The sequence below is a fragment of the Marmota flaviventris genome, chromosome 1 (assembly GCF_047511675.1).
Source record: "Marmota flaviventris isolate mMarFla1 chromosome 1, mMarFla1.hap1, whole genome shotgun sequence".
Lineage (NCBI taxonomy): Eukaryota > Metazoa > Chordata > Mammalia > Rodentia > Sciuridae > Marmota > Marmota flaviventris.
In genome coordinates this window covers 101,479,272-101,496,507 of record NC_092498.1, presented here as the reverse complement: position 1 = coordinate 101,496,507, position 17,236 = coordinate 101,479,272, and positions in this window count along the sequence as shown.

Sequence of the window (17,236 nt, the reverse complement as noted above, 5' to 3'; positions counted from 1 at the left end):
TTCAAAGATCCAACCTTTGGCCTTATAAATTTGCTTACTATTTCATTGATTTCTGCTTTAATTGTTATTATTTTCTTCCTTGTATTTTCTTTGGTCTTTCTTGGTTTCCCTTTCCTAACTTCCTTAGGTGGAAATATGGGACATGATTTACATCTTTCTTCTTCTTCTTCTTTTTTTTTTTTAATTTTTTTTGTAGTTGTAGATGTACAGAATGCCTTTATTTTATTTGTTTATTTTTATGTGGTGCTAAGGATCAAACTCAGTGCCTCACACATGCTAGGCAAGTGCTCTACCACTGAGCTACAGCCCCAGCCCTACACCTTTCTTCTTTTGCAATACAAGCATGTGAAACTATAATTAACTCCTACCTGGGTTTTCCATATATTTTATTTATTTTTAATTTAAACCCATTATTGTTAGAGAATATACTCTGCATGATTTCAATCTTCTAAAGTTTATTGAGTGGGACATGGTGGCACATACTTGTAATCCCAGCGATGTAGGAGACTGAGGCAGGAGGATCATCTCAAATTCAAAGCCAGCCTCAGCAACATAGCAAGGTCCTAAGCAACTCAGTGAAACCCTGTCTCTAAATAAAATGCACAAAGGTCTGAAGATGTGGCTCAGTGGTTAAATGCTCCCGAGTTCAATCCCTGGTACAATAAATAAATAAATAAATAAATAGAAAAATTTATTGAGATGTGTTCATTGTCTGGCATATAGTCTTTCTTGGTGAACAAATTATGTACAGTTGAAGAGAACACGTATTCTACAGTTGAGAGCAGTAGTCTACAAGATATCAATTAGCCCAAAGAGGTTGATAAGGCAACTTAGATCTTTTACATTGTTACTATATTTTTTTATCAAGTGTTCTTGCTATTTATTGAAAAAGGAGTGTTGAAGTCTCCAGCCATAATGATATATCTGTTTATCTCTCTTTGTGTTACTTTCACCTACTGATATCTCTCTTCAGTTTTTAAGTCTTAGATGGTTTAAAAGTCTGCTTGACACATGTGTCTCAGGTGTCAGCCAGAAATGTGGGCAGCTTGTACACAGAATTTCCTTCTCTCTGACTTTTATCTTTTTAGGGTTTTAGGGATTTCCTTTTACAAATTTCCCTCTACTCTCTAGATGCTCTAGTTGTCCAACTCTGTCTTCTGATTTTTCAAGCAAGTAAGATTAAGGTTAACAAACCTGCTTTCAAGCAAAAAACAAAAACATATAGAGCACAATTTTTCATATATCTGGTTGTATGCACAGTATATTCACACCAATTTGTGTCTTCATACCTGTACTTTGGATAATAATGATCATTACATTCCACCATCATTAATAACCCCATGCCCCCTCCCCTTCCCCTCCAACCTGTCTGCCCTATCTAGAGTTCGTCTATTCCTCCCATGCTCTTTCTTCCTATCCCACTATGAATCAGCCTCCTTTTATCAAAGAAAACATTTGGCATTTGGTTTTCTGGGATTGGCTAATTTCACTTAGCATTATCTTCTCTAACTCCATCCATTTACCTGCAAATGCCATGATTTTATTCTCTTTTATTGCTGAGTAATATTCCATTGTGTATATATGCCACATTTTTTTTTTCTATTGAAGGGCATCTAGGTTGGTTCCACAGTTTAGCTATTGTGAATTGTGCTGCTATAAACATTGATGTGGGTGTATCCCTGTAGTATGCTGTTTTTAAGTCCTTTTGGTATACAACCAAAGATATGAAAAATTGTGCTTTATATGTGTAATAAGAATTGTAATGCATTCCACTGTCATAAATATATATAAATTTCAAAACAAAACAAAACAAACAACAAACAAAAAACCCAGCTACATTGCTATTCTATATAGTCTTATCTAAAATGTAGGTTTTTCACCAGTAATACCAAGATGATTTTTCATGCTTTTGTTGGTGAATGTCAAAATGTGCTGATACTGGCTTCTGCTTCATAAGCCCATCTGAAAAATTAAAGAATACTTTAGTCCTTGATTATGAAATCATAGTGTTTATCTACAGTAAAAGAGAAGGATACACTGCATAAAATGGAAAACTCCCTGAGCCCCTTTCTTTTTTCAATCATCAACTTACCTCCAGTATTTGCCTTTTAAATTTTTTTTCCCCAGTAACTACTGAAATGACTACCTTCAGGTAGTTATTTTTTGTGCTCAGCCCAGAGTTTGCAGTTTTTAACTCGTGGAGGGCTAGTGCAATAGGAAGTACTCCACTGTTAACAGGAGCAGAATGCCTTAATTTTCTTCTATTGTGTGTAGAAGCTCTACTTAATTCTCTTCTTTCATTCCTGGTATTGGTAATTGGTGTTCTTTGTCTCTCTTTTCCATTGATTAGCTTAGTTAGATCAATTTTATTGATCATTTAAAAGAACCAGCTTTTCTACTCAATTTAATTTCCTTCCCCCCTAATTTCCTTTTTAAATTTTTTTTTGTAGTCGTAGATGGACAGAATGCCTTTATTTTTTATGTTTTTTATTTTTATATGGTGCTAAGGATCAAACCCAGTGCCTCACATATGCTAGGCAAGTGCTCTGCCATTGAGCTACAGCCTAATTTCTCAGAGTGGGAATTTACATAATTTCACTGAGACTTTTCTTCTTTTGTTGTAGAAACCTGTAAATCTATAATTTTTCTTGCTGAGCACTACTTTAACTGCATTCCATTACCCCCCTTTTTTTGTTACTGGGGATTGAAGCAATGCATGCTTAACCACTGAGCCATATCCCCGGCCCTTTTTATTTTTTATTTTGAGACTGGATCTCACTAAGTTGCTTAGGGCCTTGATAACTTGCTGAGGCTGGCTTTGAACTCATGATCCTCCTGCCTCATCCTCCCAAGTTGCTGGGATTACAGGCATGTGCCATAGTATACCTTTTCATATATGCTTTTAATTCTGAGTTCAAAATGCATTTCATTTTCTGGAGCTGGGGGTGTAGCTCAGTGGTGGACAGCTTAACCAGAATGTATGAGGAAGGGGTTTGATCCTCAGCACCACATAAAAATAAATACATAAAATAAAGGTATTATGTCCAACTATAACTAAAAAATAAATATTTTAAAAAGTACATTTCAGTTTCTTACTTCATTAACTCATGTTTTAGTTAAAAGTGCATTAATTTAAAAATATTTGGTATTTCCCCGGATAGCTCTGTTACTGATTTCCAATATAATTATGATAACATAACTGTACATATGTCAATCAATGAATTTAAATTGTCCACTATAATTTTTTATTTTTCTACTTTCTATTTGGTTTTTACTTCATAGATATTAAAGCCCTGCTATTAATTCCATACAAATTATTTTATTTTAGAGACAGGGTCTCACTGAGTTGCTTAGGGTCTCACTAAATTGCTGAGGATGGCTTTGAACTTGAAATCCTACTGCCAGCCTCTGGAGCCACTGGGATTATAGGTGTGGGTCACAGCGCCTGGCCTATTTTAGCTTTTTAATCTTCATGACATCTCTATAAGAAAATAGGCAAACCTATTGGTCATCCCCATAAGAAGTTCAAAGAGAGTTGAGCTCCAGATTTGGAGTGATGTCACTAAGGACCTCTCTCTATCACTTGGTTCACTTGTCCTTAGCATGGACTTTATTCTCTCATCATGGGTAACATGGTTACCAGTAACAGAGTGGGCTAGATGTTTCCAAGGCAAGAAGATAGTGTGCTAGAAACTTTCTCCTAAACAGAAAGCAGAAGTCCTTTCCTTCAGTTACAATGAATCAATTCAATCATTTGCTCATTCTTTGATCAATAACTATTCCCCAGGGAATTCTGTTGGGTGACTGGTTTAAATCTGTATCATTTTCTGATGCTGGGAATAGAGTGGCTATCTGAAAAAAAAAATGGAAGTTTTAAGCAATAATATTGGTACATATATAACAACATTATTCACATAGAGTTTTGCTTTGTTTTACTTAACATTTAGATTAAAATTTAAGCAGATTAAAATCCAGTGCTAGAAATATAAATTCTGAATTTTTGAGCCAGTGGTCCAAAAAGCCTATTTTAGCCTTTCTTTCTTTTTTCTTTTTTTGGATTGAACTGATATTTTTATTTATGTATTTATTTTTGCATTATGATTCTTAATACACCATTATATCATAATTTATCATATCTCTGATTATATATAAGGTATATTGACACAAAATTTACATCTTCATACATGTATTTTGTATAATGATGAGGGTCTCCTTTCAGCATCCATGCTATTCCCCTTCTCCCTCCCTTTCCCTCCCACCCCTATTCCCTATCTAGAGGTAATCTTCCTCCCTTGCTCTCCCTCCCAACCCCATTTTTAGTCACCCCGTCTTATATCAGAGAAGACATTCGGCATTTGTTTTTTGGGGATTGGCTAACTTCACTTAGCATAATCTTCTCTAATGTCATCCATTTCCCTGCAAATGCCATGATCTTATTCTTTTTTATTGCTGAGTAATATTCCATTGTGTATAAATGCCACATTTTTTTTTTTATCCATTCATCCACTGAAGGACATCTAGGTTGGTTCTACAGTTTAGCTATTGTGAATTGTGCTGCTATAAACATTGATGTGTCTGTGTCCCTGTAATATGCTGTTTTTAGGTCCTTTGGGTATAGTCCGAGAAGAGGAATAGCTGGGTCAAATGGTGGTTCCATTCCCAGTTTTCCAAGGAATCTCCATACTGCTTTCAAAATTGGTTGCACCAATTTGCAGTCCCACCAGCAGTGTATGAGTGTACCTTTTTCCTCGAATCCTCACCAGCACTTGTTGTTGTTTATCTTCATAATGGCTGCCACTCTTACTGGAGTGCTATTTTAGCTTTTCTTACAACAAAGAAAACATGTTTCTCTCCCTCTCTTTCTCTCTTTTTTTTGGTGGGGGATGTGGGATCTCACTATATTGCCCAGGCTGGCCTCAAACTTACAATCCTCCTTCCTCAGTCTACCCAGTGGGGGATTACAGGTGTGCCCAGTTCAACGTTTCTTTTTCTGGTATAGAATAGGAGCTAGTTGATCTGGAGCTGGTTTTTATGAATTATATGAAATAGACATATAAAAACTTCATAAGCTTTTCATTAATTGATTTCTTCTGTGGAATATCAAAGTTTAGAGCTGTGTGATACTTTACCAAGATGGCAGGCCTGAAGCAAATTGATTCCTTTAGTTCCTCTTGGCAGGATTAGCTTCAATTTATACTGGGATTCCTCTTGCCAACAAGCTAGCAAACTAGCATTGGGCAATGTTGGGGCCGCAGCAGGAGATGACAAGGACCAACAGAACTTTCGATTCTGCATCTTCAGCAAGGTCTCTCCCCACTCACATGCTTAGTTCCCAGCAGGGAAGAATAAATGTGCTGCTGCTGGGTAAAGATGGAGCTGGAAAACCAAGCTTAATAAGAAAAAAATTTCAGGGAATAGGGATGTAAAATAAAGGAGGAGGATTGAAATATTTATACTTAAATGTGCACAATGAAGACAGAGATGTTCAAACAAGATGCAATAGATATATCTTAGATGGAGATCTATATCACAAAAGCCTCATATTTTCTTTGGATGCCATTTCTCTGAAGGACACTCTAGTTTTATGTGTTAAATTCTTGAACTGCTTTTGAATCTTTACAGAAATAAGGAAAAATAATATGAAAAATTTCAAACATTAAAAATAGAAGATAATTTTGAAGATACCACCTGTTAGAGAAAGTTTATGCATGAGAAGGTTATTATGGCAGAAGATGACTAAGGCTGCTGTCTTTCTTTGCAATTTCTTTTCAGTACTGGGGATTGAACCCAGGGCTTTGTGCATGCTAGGCAAGTGCTCTATCACTGAGCTACATCCCCAGACCCTTTAATATTTTTAATTTTGAGACAGGATCTAATTTCCCAGGTTAACTTTGAACTTGTGATTTTCTAGCCCTGGCTTCCTGAGTATCTGGAACTACAAGTGTGTACCCACCCCTCTCCCCACAGCAAGTGTTCTTATGAAGCTATAGTCTCTTTTAGCAAAGCAGCCATCATCTGCAGTTGGAAGGCCTATGGATGCCTCATCAAAAGACCAAGGAAGCTCTGCTAAAACACCAAACAGATCTGTGTCATCCAATGGTACATATTATTACATGCTGGGTCAGAAAAAAAAATCCAAACATGAAATCTGGGGCTACAAGTGAAGCCATACTGTCAAAACTCTTTTCAATAGTTGAGCAAAAAGAGTGGTTCTCCAGGCATCCCTGAAGGTGGGGCTGGAGGTAGAAGCAATGGTTTACTATCCCCCACCAAAAAATCAGATCAGAAGTTTGTCTTACAGATATTCATGTGAAAACAGAATTACATGATAATTCTTCCCACAACACTTACATCTCCTATTGAAGTGGAAGCTTCTTGAATACATCCAATAAAGCCATTTATTCAGTTTTCTGAATAGCATAAATTTGCCTCTGCCTTCTTCTTCAAAAGTGGAATTAAGGAGCTGGAGTACTTTTTCAGACCAACTAAATTAATGACTTTTTTCTTTTTGTGGATTTCCATTTTTATAAAAGAAGCTATACAGATAAAATTCTGATTTGCTATTTTCATACTATATATATATATATATATATATATATATATATATATATATATATATATATATATATAATTGCTGTTTTCATGGCCATTTTGAATAAGGAAGTAATTTTGGATTTTGAAAATCTCAAGCTCATAGATCTGAAATACATCTATGTGATAACATTTTAAAGGCTATTTAAGACATAGGGAGGTTTACTGAAGGACAGAAAATATGCAATTTTGGGCATTTGACGAGATAGTTATAATGAAAATTGTTAGTTTTATTGAAAAGGAGAAAATGTTCAATTGTCAGATTTTGCATACTACATATATCTACCACCACACCTAAAATATGCTAAGAAAACTATTATACGACATTTATTACACTAGTAACTGTCTTGATCAGTCATCTGTAAGATGGCATCAAAATATGATGTAGAAATACTGATCAAAATGTCTTTGAGAAGAAAATATTCTGCCAAAATGTGTAAAACAAAAATAAGGAGGTTATTAAAATGTAAAGGGGTGATGGTCTTTGTATTTGTGTTTTTATACATATATAGGTACACACACACACACACACACACATATATGCCATTATGTACTGGTCTTTTGTGACTTTCAACTCTATTCAGTCAGTCTTTACAAAAGAAAGAGAAAGGAAGAAGGAAGAAAGGATCAAGCTTGGTATAAGGCACTGTAATCTTAATCTCATACAGCGCCAGATCCTTGCCACAAGCAAGATAAACTGGTGGCTTAGATTTCCTAGGCTAGTGCGGCGGGATTAAATATATGTTGGGGACTAACGAGATACAGGAAAAACAAACAAACACACAAACAACAAGACAAACAACAAAACAAACAAGGCCCCACCCTCCCCACGCAGACGGGAGGCGGATGAACCCTTTCCCCGACCCCCAGTGTTGAGGTTTAGACCCAGGGCGCAGGTGCGAGCTCAACAGCAGCCGCCGGGTCGACGCTCTAGTTCCGCGAGGCGGGGACGCCGGAAGTCTCGACTGCTCCTCTTGGGGCGCGCGGGTTTTTCTTGGCCGACTGCCTACAGGTGGAAGGGCTTTTCAAGCTCTGTGGGATATGGTACTTCTATTGCTGACCGGTTAGATTTTACTGGCGGTCGGGTTTGTGGTCTTTCCGGCACTCCGCTGCATTTGCGCCCTCAGTCCTGGCGGCCGCTTTTGGGTGCGGGGTGGCAGGTGCGAAGGGGGAGTTCCTTCAGGTCACCTCAGACGACTTGCACCCCAGCCAGCTCGCGACGTTCTGGCCTTGGCTCTGCGCCTTGGGATGCCATGGATGTCCCTTCCACTTAGGAGTTACGTGACGGCGTGAAGCCAGCCTAGCCGTGTTCTGGAGTTTTGGCTGAGCATCCACAGCAGCACATGCATAAAGATATGAGGTCCTCTCTCAGAGATGGGACTGGGCACTTTTGTTGGTAGTCCTAAATTACACCTCAAGGAGATTTTCCAGATGACTGTGGGAAAGAATTTTCTGGTTCAGTGGTTGTGAAATGTCTGCCCCCATCACCCTTGAGAAATAGGACATCCAACAAGAGTGTGTGTGGGGTAGAATACTGGGTGTAATTTTTAATAAATATAGAGATTCTGGTTATTTGATAACGTTCTTCCTCACCTGATTTAACTCCTTACCATTCTCACCTGAGATATTGCTCTACTTCTAAGGTAGCAGACCTTTGGCTACAAGTCGCAACTCTGCTTACACTTTGCACATTTAACACAGATCTGATTGTTATTTCTGTGCACAGAATCTGTCTGGCCTTCTCAATGTGTTCAGTATGATACAGATGTCTTAACTTGGCCACAAGACCCTTCAAGGTCTTGCTTGTGCTGAAGTTTTCATTCTCAATTCCTTTTATGGAAGACACATGCACAGATAATGCTTTCAGCATGCCAACCTGCAGTAAAGTTGATCATTTTGTATATGACAGAATTTTTAAAAATACATATGTATATTTTAGATGTAGTTGGACATAATATCTTTATTTTTATATATTTAAATATTTATTTTTTAGTTGTAGTTGGGGATAATATCTTTATTTTATTTATGTGGTGCTGAGGAACCAACCCATGGCCTCACACATGCTAGGCTCGGCAGGCGCTCTACCGCTGAGCACAACCCAGCCCTATTTTATATATTTTTATGTGGGGCTGAGGATCAAACCCAGCACCTCGCATGTGCCAGGCAAGCGCTCTACCGCTGAGCCTCAGCCCCAGCCCCAGCCCCGATTTATTTATTTATTTTTATGTGGTTTTAAGAATCTAACCCAGTGCCTCACACATGCTAGGCAAGTGCTCTTCCACTGAACTACAACCCCAGCCCAGGATATGACAAGAATTTTATGTAGCTTACCTAAATTTTTGTTTTTATTCTCCAATTCATCCAGAACCTATTTAATTCTTAATATTGCCAGGTTCTGTTTTAAGAAATGGGGATAAAATGGGGTGGGGGGTGGAATTCAGTTTACAGTCCTTTAAAACAATAACAGCTTTATTGACATAGTTCACATACCTTAGAATTCACCCATTCAGAATGTACAATGATTTTTAATGTGCTCACAAAGTTGTTCAGCCATCACCACAATCAATTTTATAACATTGTCATCACCTTCTGTACCCATTTGGCAGTCTCTCCTGATTTTCCCAGTCTGGCTCCCCGTGCTAAATAAAATTCCAAGCAACTACCAGTCTACTATTATATATTTGCTTTTCTTGAATAATTCATATACAGGAAATCATGCAATATATTATCATTTTTGATTGGCTTTTTTCACTAAATATTTATGGTTGTCCATGTGTCCGTACCCCATTTCTTTTTATTGTTGGATAATATTTTATTGTAGGGATATGCACTATTAATCTATTGGTCAATTGGTGGACATTTGGATAGTTTTCACCTTTTGACTATTATGAATAATGCTACTGTGAACATTGATGTACAATTTTTTGTGTGGACATCATGCTTTCATTTCTCTTCGTTATAAACCTGTGAGTGAAATTGCTAGTCATATGGTGACTTTATGTTTAACATTTTGAGGAACTGCCAGACTTTTCCAAAGCACTTGCATCATTTTACATTCCCATAAGCAGTGTATTAGGGTTCTGATTTCTCCTAGTCAACACTTGTCATTATCTGTCTTTTTAATTCTCCATATCCTAGTGTGTGATCTTTATCCAGATGGTTAAGGATGTTAAAGTTTTTTTTTTTTTAATGTGTGTATTGCCCATTTGTGTATCTTCTTTGGAAAAATGTGCATGCAGATCCTTTACCCATTTTAAAATTGTTTTATTATTGAGTTGTGGGAGTTTTGTATATTCTAGATACATATTGCTTATCAGATATATATGACAGTCTTTTAGATTATGTGATGGTTCCTTTAATTGAAAAGCACATGAAGTTAATTTTTACACTCCGTAGAGACCTCATTATAGGTGTGTGAGGATAATTCAGAGTGATCTGTTTCCCAAGAACTTCTATATGGAAGGCTAGCCCAGGAAAAAATGTTGTGAAAAATCGTTGGGGGAATCTGCTGTTCATATAATTTGTCCATTCTTTATTTTCTTTTCCTTATTGATTTTTAGGAATTCTTTGTGTGGGGATATTAACCCATTGATTGTCATTTAATGTGGCAGATATTTTCAGCATGTTTACCTATTGCCTTTGTTTTCTATCTTTTACTATACTGATGGTTTATATTTTTATATAGTTAGGAGTGTTAGTTTTTCCTTTAAAGGGCTTCTGGTTAATAGTTTGGGTATTATTTTTAAGTTAGAGGCATTTTTGGAAACTGCTATAGCAGTTCTCAGATTAGTATGACATTTGAGTTACAGATATTATATTTAACCCATTAGTGTTCATTGCTTGAAACATTGGTTCCTCCTTATCTTTCTACCTTGAAAAATAGGCTGTAATCTGCTTCAGCTAGTCCATTTGTTTTTCTTTTTGGGGTGCTGGGGATCAAACCCAGGGTTCATGCATATTGCTACACATCCGCTCTGCCACTGAGCCACATTTCCAGCCCTCCACTGACACATCTTTCATAAGCTTCCAGTTTACTATTCTCTCATTGTTGTTACAACCTCTATCATATTATAAATAGCAAGTGTATTATCAGAGAGATGGGAGGAATAAATGTGTTAATGTGACTCTTGTTTTCAGTTTGAATCTTTTTGTGGTCTGAACTATTACCTGTTTTCTTGTGATCCTGTAGGCTCTTGTCACCTTATGTCATTTGGCATCTAAAATGCAATGACAAGATTCCCAGATGTATTTGGATGCTCTGGATCTCTTGGAACTCTGGTATCAGATAGATTCTTATATGATTTCCTCCACACCCAGCGAATAACCAAGATTACATAGATGCTAAGCTTCCTGTTTTGCCTGTTTATGTCCCAGCTTTTTGAAGGAGACAAAAACACAGTAGAAAAAGCCTTTAGAAGACCTAGAGGTTATCAGAATAAAAGGTAGACATTGATTCCCAGCTTTTGGTTACGGATTGTTTTCTGTCATCAGACCTTCCTGTGCTGTAAACTGTGTTTGAGTTCTAGTATACATTGGTAGCCTTTAAAAGACCTCCTATGTTCATATTTACATATTTGAACATTCTGTATCACATTTCTAATTGTGTTTGGGCCTCTGGTCTTTGAGATATAAGGGGCAAAAATGTTGAATTTTATGTGAATACTTTTATGTTCTTACTTTTAAAAAATTCCCTCTTCCTTTCTTTCTTTCTGTCTATCTATCTATCTGGTTTTTTTTTGGTGGTACTAGGGATTGAACCCAATGCCTTGCATATGCTGGCAAGTGCTGTACTACTGAGCTACACCCCCAGGCTTTTGTGTATTTTATTTTCAGACAGTATATTGCTAATTTGCCCAGACTGGAACTTGCAATCTTCCTGCATCAGCCCCCTGAACAGCTGGAATTACAGGCAAATGCCAATGTTTCTGACTGGCACTAAGCATTTTAATTGTCTTAACTGTGTCTGTCTTTTTAAAAATTGTCGTATAATAAAATTAACTCTTTCCTTTGGCTTAAGGTATTATGAATTATAACCCATGTATAGATCTGTGTGTAACCACCACTATTAATAGGACACAAAATAGTTACTCCCTAGTGCTTTCTCTTCATGTTCACACCTTCCCCTCATCCAGGTAAACAAAACTAAAAAGTAAATATCATTTTGTGCTTTTTATTGTGGAAAACAGAAAAGTTTCACTCCTGTATTTCCTCTTTACTAGGGGTTTATCTAAAATGAACATAGTCCTTTTAATTTTTTTTTTAGAGGAGTGAAGACATTTTGCTAGTGATGCCTTCCAACAGGTGGCAGTGTTGTGCTGTTTCAGAACACTAGATTATGTGGCTTTCTGTCACCTGGAAAATAATTTATCAGTTTTTATGTCAGAAAAATAAGAAAGTTAATTAAGAACTGAAATTTAACTCTGGGATCTGTTTTTTTTTTTTAACCTATTTCAAAATATGTCTTATCCTTGTAGTGTTATTAGTAAAGCATTCTATGGATAAAAGTATTCTTTAATGCATTTACTTTCTAAGAGTGTTAAGTATTCGCAGTTAATGCTTTCCTTAAATTAACCTTTGTGGCAGAAATAACTCTTGTGTTATGGATAAATCTGTGAGTCATAGAATGTGATCAGTGAGACTTCAGATGTTGTATATTCTAGTCTTTTCTACCACATGGGGGAGCTGCCTCATCTTTAACATCATGATCTAATCAGTCAGTCTTGCTTGTTGCTCTTTATAAATGTGTTTTTATGATCTATCTGCTGCTAATAGTGAATTGTTCTTAGAAATAAAATAAATATTGAGAAATTCATATGTATGTTATACTTCATATAAATTTTGTGAGTGGTGTTCCAAGAAATAACAAGTTTCAAAGCAAAATAAATCCTAAAATTGGCAATACAACATCTTTTTTTTAATTTTAAATTGTATATGGACATAATACATTTATTTTATTTTTATGTGGTACTTGAGGATTGAACCCAGTGCCTTCCACATGCAAGGTGTGCACACTACCACTGAGCTACAACCCCAGCTTGGCAATATAGCATCTTATTCTGTATAGTACTATTATCCTTAGTTATGAGATCCAAATGTGTGCATGAATACTACCCAACAATGTTTGCTAGTGTTTCTGAGTTTAGAATGTTCACTGTAGACTGTAGTTCTTTATAAATAAGAGAGGAATTGCAAGAGAAAAAATATGTTTTTGTGAAGTATGCCAACGTGAAATATGCCAAATAAGAACTTGATCTAAAATCTGAATTAGTAAAAGCAATATCGATTTCAAAGGCAAAACCAAAATCAAAGTAAGTACAAAAATTTGTTTATTGTTAAGAAAATAAATAAGCTTATAGGAAGCAACAAGTACTCCTAGCAATCAACTTGAAGGTGCTTTTTTGAGGCACTCTTATTAATCAGTGTCAACATAAAATATTGAATGAGTTTTTCCCTACATTTGGAATGTTTGTTTTTAATGGAATATCAATCTTATTAGAAAAGGCAAGCAATGCTTGGTGTGTTTTAAAATTTCATTTTAAGGATGGTAGCTTTTAAATATAATAGTATATTTTTATTTTATATTTATTATATTTATTTTATTATGGTTTTTATTTGGCATTTATTTTGTACTAATTTTTAATGTATTCTGTTATTCCATATTTATACCAGATAGAGATCATTTTACTTGTTTTCTCAATAAATAATATTGAGAGTATAATGAGTGTATTGGTTTACAAAACCATGGGTTTATTATTACATCTTTATTTTTTAATATAAAATCCTTGAAACTCTTTGTGTAACTCTATCACAGGAAAATTATTCTCTATTTATTGTTTTTATCCCTCATTATATTAAAATACCTAAGCAAAGTCTTTTTTTAAAAAATGGTTTTAGTTATAGATGGACACAGTACCTTTATTTTATTTGTTTATTTTTTAATGTGGTACTGAGGATTGAACCCAGTGCCTCCCGCATGCTAGGCAAGTGCTGTACCACTGAGCCACAACTCCAGCCCCTTAAGAGAAGGCTTATGAATACAGAATAGCTTGTGATACGGGGGGAGTCCAGTTTTTTTATTCCCAAATTCTTAAGATTAATATCTGCTCAGAATTTGTAAAGAGCATACTCATTATCAAACTGAAAATAGAGGAGGAAGTGATTATATACATACTGAATCAGAGACTAAAGTCACTCTTGCAAACACTCTCCTCTCTCCCACAATTTCTCTAGGCTCACAGAATGCTAGTAGATTGAAATATTATTGTTGGATTTCTGGGTAGATCTAAAGAAAAGAACTAAGAGGGAATTTCTTGAAGCTCCAAGTCACCTAGCTGCATCCATAAGTTCAGTTTTATAAGTTTTCTAGGCCCTGTTCTTAATCATAAGCAAATACCCAAGGATTATCAGTTATTATCAGAAAGCATCCAATATTACAAATGGAAAACGGGAACTAAAACAAACAAAACAAAACAACTCAGAAAAAGAGACTTTTTCAGGGAGAAGAAAACTACTAACAACCTCACACACCAATTTTTAATATATTCAGAGAGATAGGAGATGAAGATGAAATAAAGATAGCATGCTACATAAAAGACTGGTCAGGGGAAAAAAAGACTAAAATTTGGTAGCAGGAATGGAAAGCTTTGGAGGATTGTAAGATAATGATCAGGAAATCTCCCAGAAAGTAGAATAAAATGGTAGAAAATAGAAGAGAGAGATGACATTTAGCTGACAATTCGTTATCTTCAGTAGTTGTAAAATTGTGTTCCAAAAGATAGAGAAAATAGGGGGAAATGAAAAAAAAAATAATTCAAGAAAATAATAATAATTGAAGGTTGGTGTTAGCAAATTGAATTTGTCCACTGAGTGTCTAACCTAATAAATAGGCCACTCCGTTAGGAAATTTCAGAACACTGGGAGGGACAAAGAGATGATTCTAGTGTGAAAAAAATCAAATCATGTATAAATTACCAGGAATCAGAATGACTCTGGATTTCTCTGCAACAATGTGGAAGTGAGAAAATGGTAGAGCAATATCTTCAAAATCTTGAAGGAAAATAATTTTCTACTCTTTATGTAACCAAATTATGGCCAGTTAGAATAAAGATATTCTCAGACACGCAAGGTCTTAGAACATTTACTTCCCCTGCCCCTTTTTATTAAAAGCTATTGGAAGGTGAGAAACACCAATCTAAAACAGAGGAGGACATGGGATACAGGGAACAGGAGATCCAACATAGGAGAGAGATGAGGGGAATCCCTAGAGCAATGCCAAGAGATGCCAAGTTACCACCTGTGTATCCAATGTGGTTGACAGCCACCCCATGTTGTAATAAGTGAACAATAGGGAATCCATTTTATCCCCAGATGCCATCTTACATGAGAATGTCAGTTTCTATTTCTGAGAAATGGAAAGTAACTTGGAAAGTCCCTATCTTCCCCTGCCAACTTGGAAAAATGGGATATGTTTTCCTCTTCCTTTTCTAGGGCTTTGAGATGAAGTGTGAGCTCATTTATTTGTTGGTTTTTTTCTTTTTTTGAGGAATTACCTCCAGGTGATGAATTTCCCTCTTAAAACTGCTTTCATTGTGTCCCGTAGATTCGATATGTTGTGTCTGTATTTTCATTTATCCCTAAGAATTTTTTGATTTTCTCCTTTATGTTTTCTGTAACCCATTGATCATTCAGTAACATATTGTTCATTTTCCATGTGATGTAGGATTTTTCCTTCCTTCTTTTTTCATTGATTTCCAGTTTCATTCCATTATGATCAGATAAAATGCATGGTATTATCTCCACCCCTTTATATTTACTGAGGGTTGCCCTACGGCATAATATATGGTCTATTTTTGAGAAGGATCCATGTGCTACTGAGAAGAAAGTATATCCACTTGATGATGGTTGATATATTCTATATATGTCAGTTAAGTCTAGGTTATTGATTGTGATATTGAGTTCTATAGTTTCTTTATTCAACTTTTGTTTGGAGGATCTGTCCAATGGTGAGAGAGGTGTGTTGAAGTCACCCATAATTATTGTGTTGTGGTCTATTTGATTCTTGAACTTGAGGAGAGTTTGTTTTATGAACATTGAAGCACCCTTATTTGGTGCATAAATATTGATAATTGTTATGTCTTGTTGGTGAATGGTTCCTTTTAACAGTATATAATGTCCTTCCTTATTCCTTTTGATTAACTTAGTCTTGAAGTTGATTTAGCAAATGTAGCAGAAGGCAAGAAATAATTAAAATCAGCGTGGAAATCAATGAAATTGAAACAAAAGAAACTATAGAAAAAATTGACAAAACTAAAAGTTGGTTCTTTGAAAAAATAAATAAGATCGACAGACCCTTAACGAAGAGAAGAAGAGAGAGAACTCAAATTACTAACATATGGGATGAAAAAGGCAATATCACTACAGATGCTACAGAAATACAGAAGACAATTAGAAATTATTGTGAAACCCTATATTCCAATAAAATAGATGATAGTGAAGACATCGATAAATTTCTTAAGTCATATGATTTGCCCAGACTGAGTCAGGAGGATACACACAATTTGAACAGACCAATATCAATGGATGAAATAGAAGAAGCAATCAAAAGACTACCAACCAAGAAAAGCCCAGGACCGGATGGGTATACAGCGGAGTTTTACAAAACCTTTAAAGAAGAATTAATACCAATAATTTTCAAGTTATTTCAGGAAATAGAAAAAGAGGGAGCTCTTCCAAATTCATTCTATGAGGCCAACATCACCCTGATTCCTAAACCAGACAAAGACACTTCAAAGAAAGAAAACTACAGACCAATATCTCTAATGAACCTAGATGCAAAAATCCTCAATAAAATTCTGGCGAGTCGGATACAAAAACACATCAAAAAAATTGTGCACCATGATCAAGTAGGATTCATCCCTGGGATGCAAGGCTGGTTCAATATACGGAAATCAATAAATGTTATTCACCACATCAATAGACTTAAAGATAAGAACCATATGATCATCTCGATAGATGCAGAAAAAGCATTCGACAAACTACAGCATCCCTTTATGTTCAAAACATTAGAAAAACTAGGGATAACAGGAACTTACCTCAACATTGTAAAAGCAATCTATGCTAAGCCTCAGGCTAGCATCATTCTGAATGGAGAAAAATTGAAGGCATTCCCTCTAAAATCTGGAACAAGACAGGGATGCCCTCTATCACCACTTCTATTCAATATAGTTCTCGAAACACTGGCCAGAGCAATTAGACAGACAAAAGAAATTAAAGGCATAAAAATAGGAAAAGAAGAACTTAAATTATCACTATTTGCAGATGACATGATTCTATACCTAGAAGACCCAAAAGGGTCTACAAAGAAACTACTAGAACTAATAAATGAATTCAGCAAAATGGCAGGATATAAAATCAACATGCATAAATCAAAGGCATTTCTGTATATCAGGGACAAAGCTTCTGAAATGGAAATGAGGAAAAACACCCCATTCACAATATCCTCAAAAAATAAAATAAAATAAAATACTTGGGAATCAACCTAACAAAAGAGGTGAAAGATTTATACAATGAAAACTACAGAACCCTAAAGAGAGAAATAGAAGAAGATCTTAGAAGATGGAAAAATATACCCTGTTCATGGATAGGC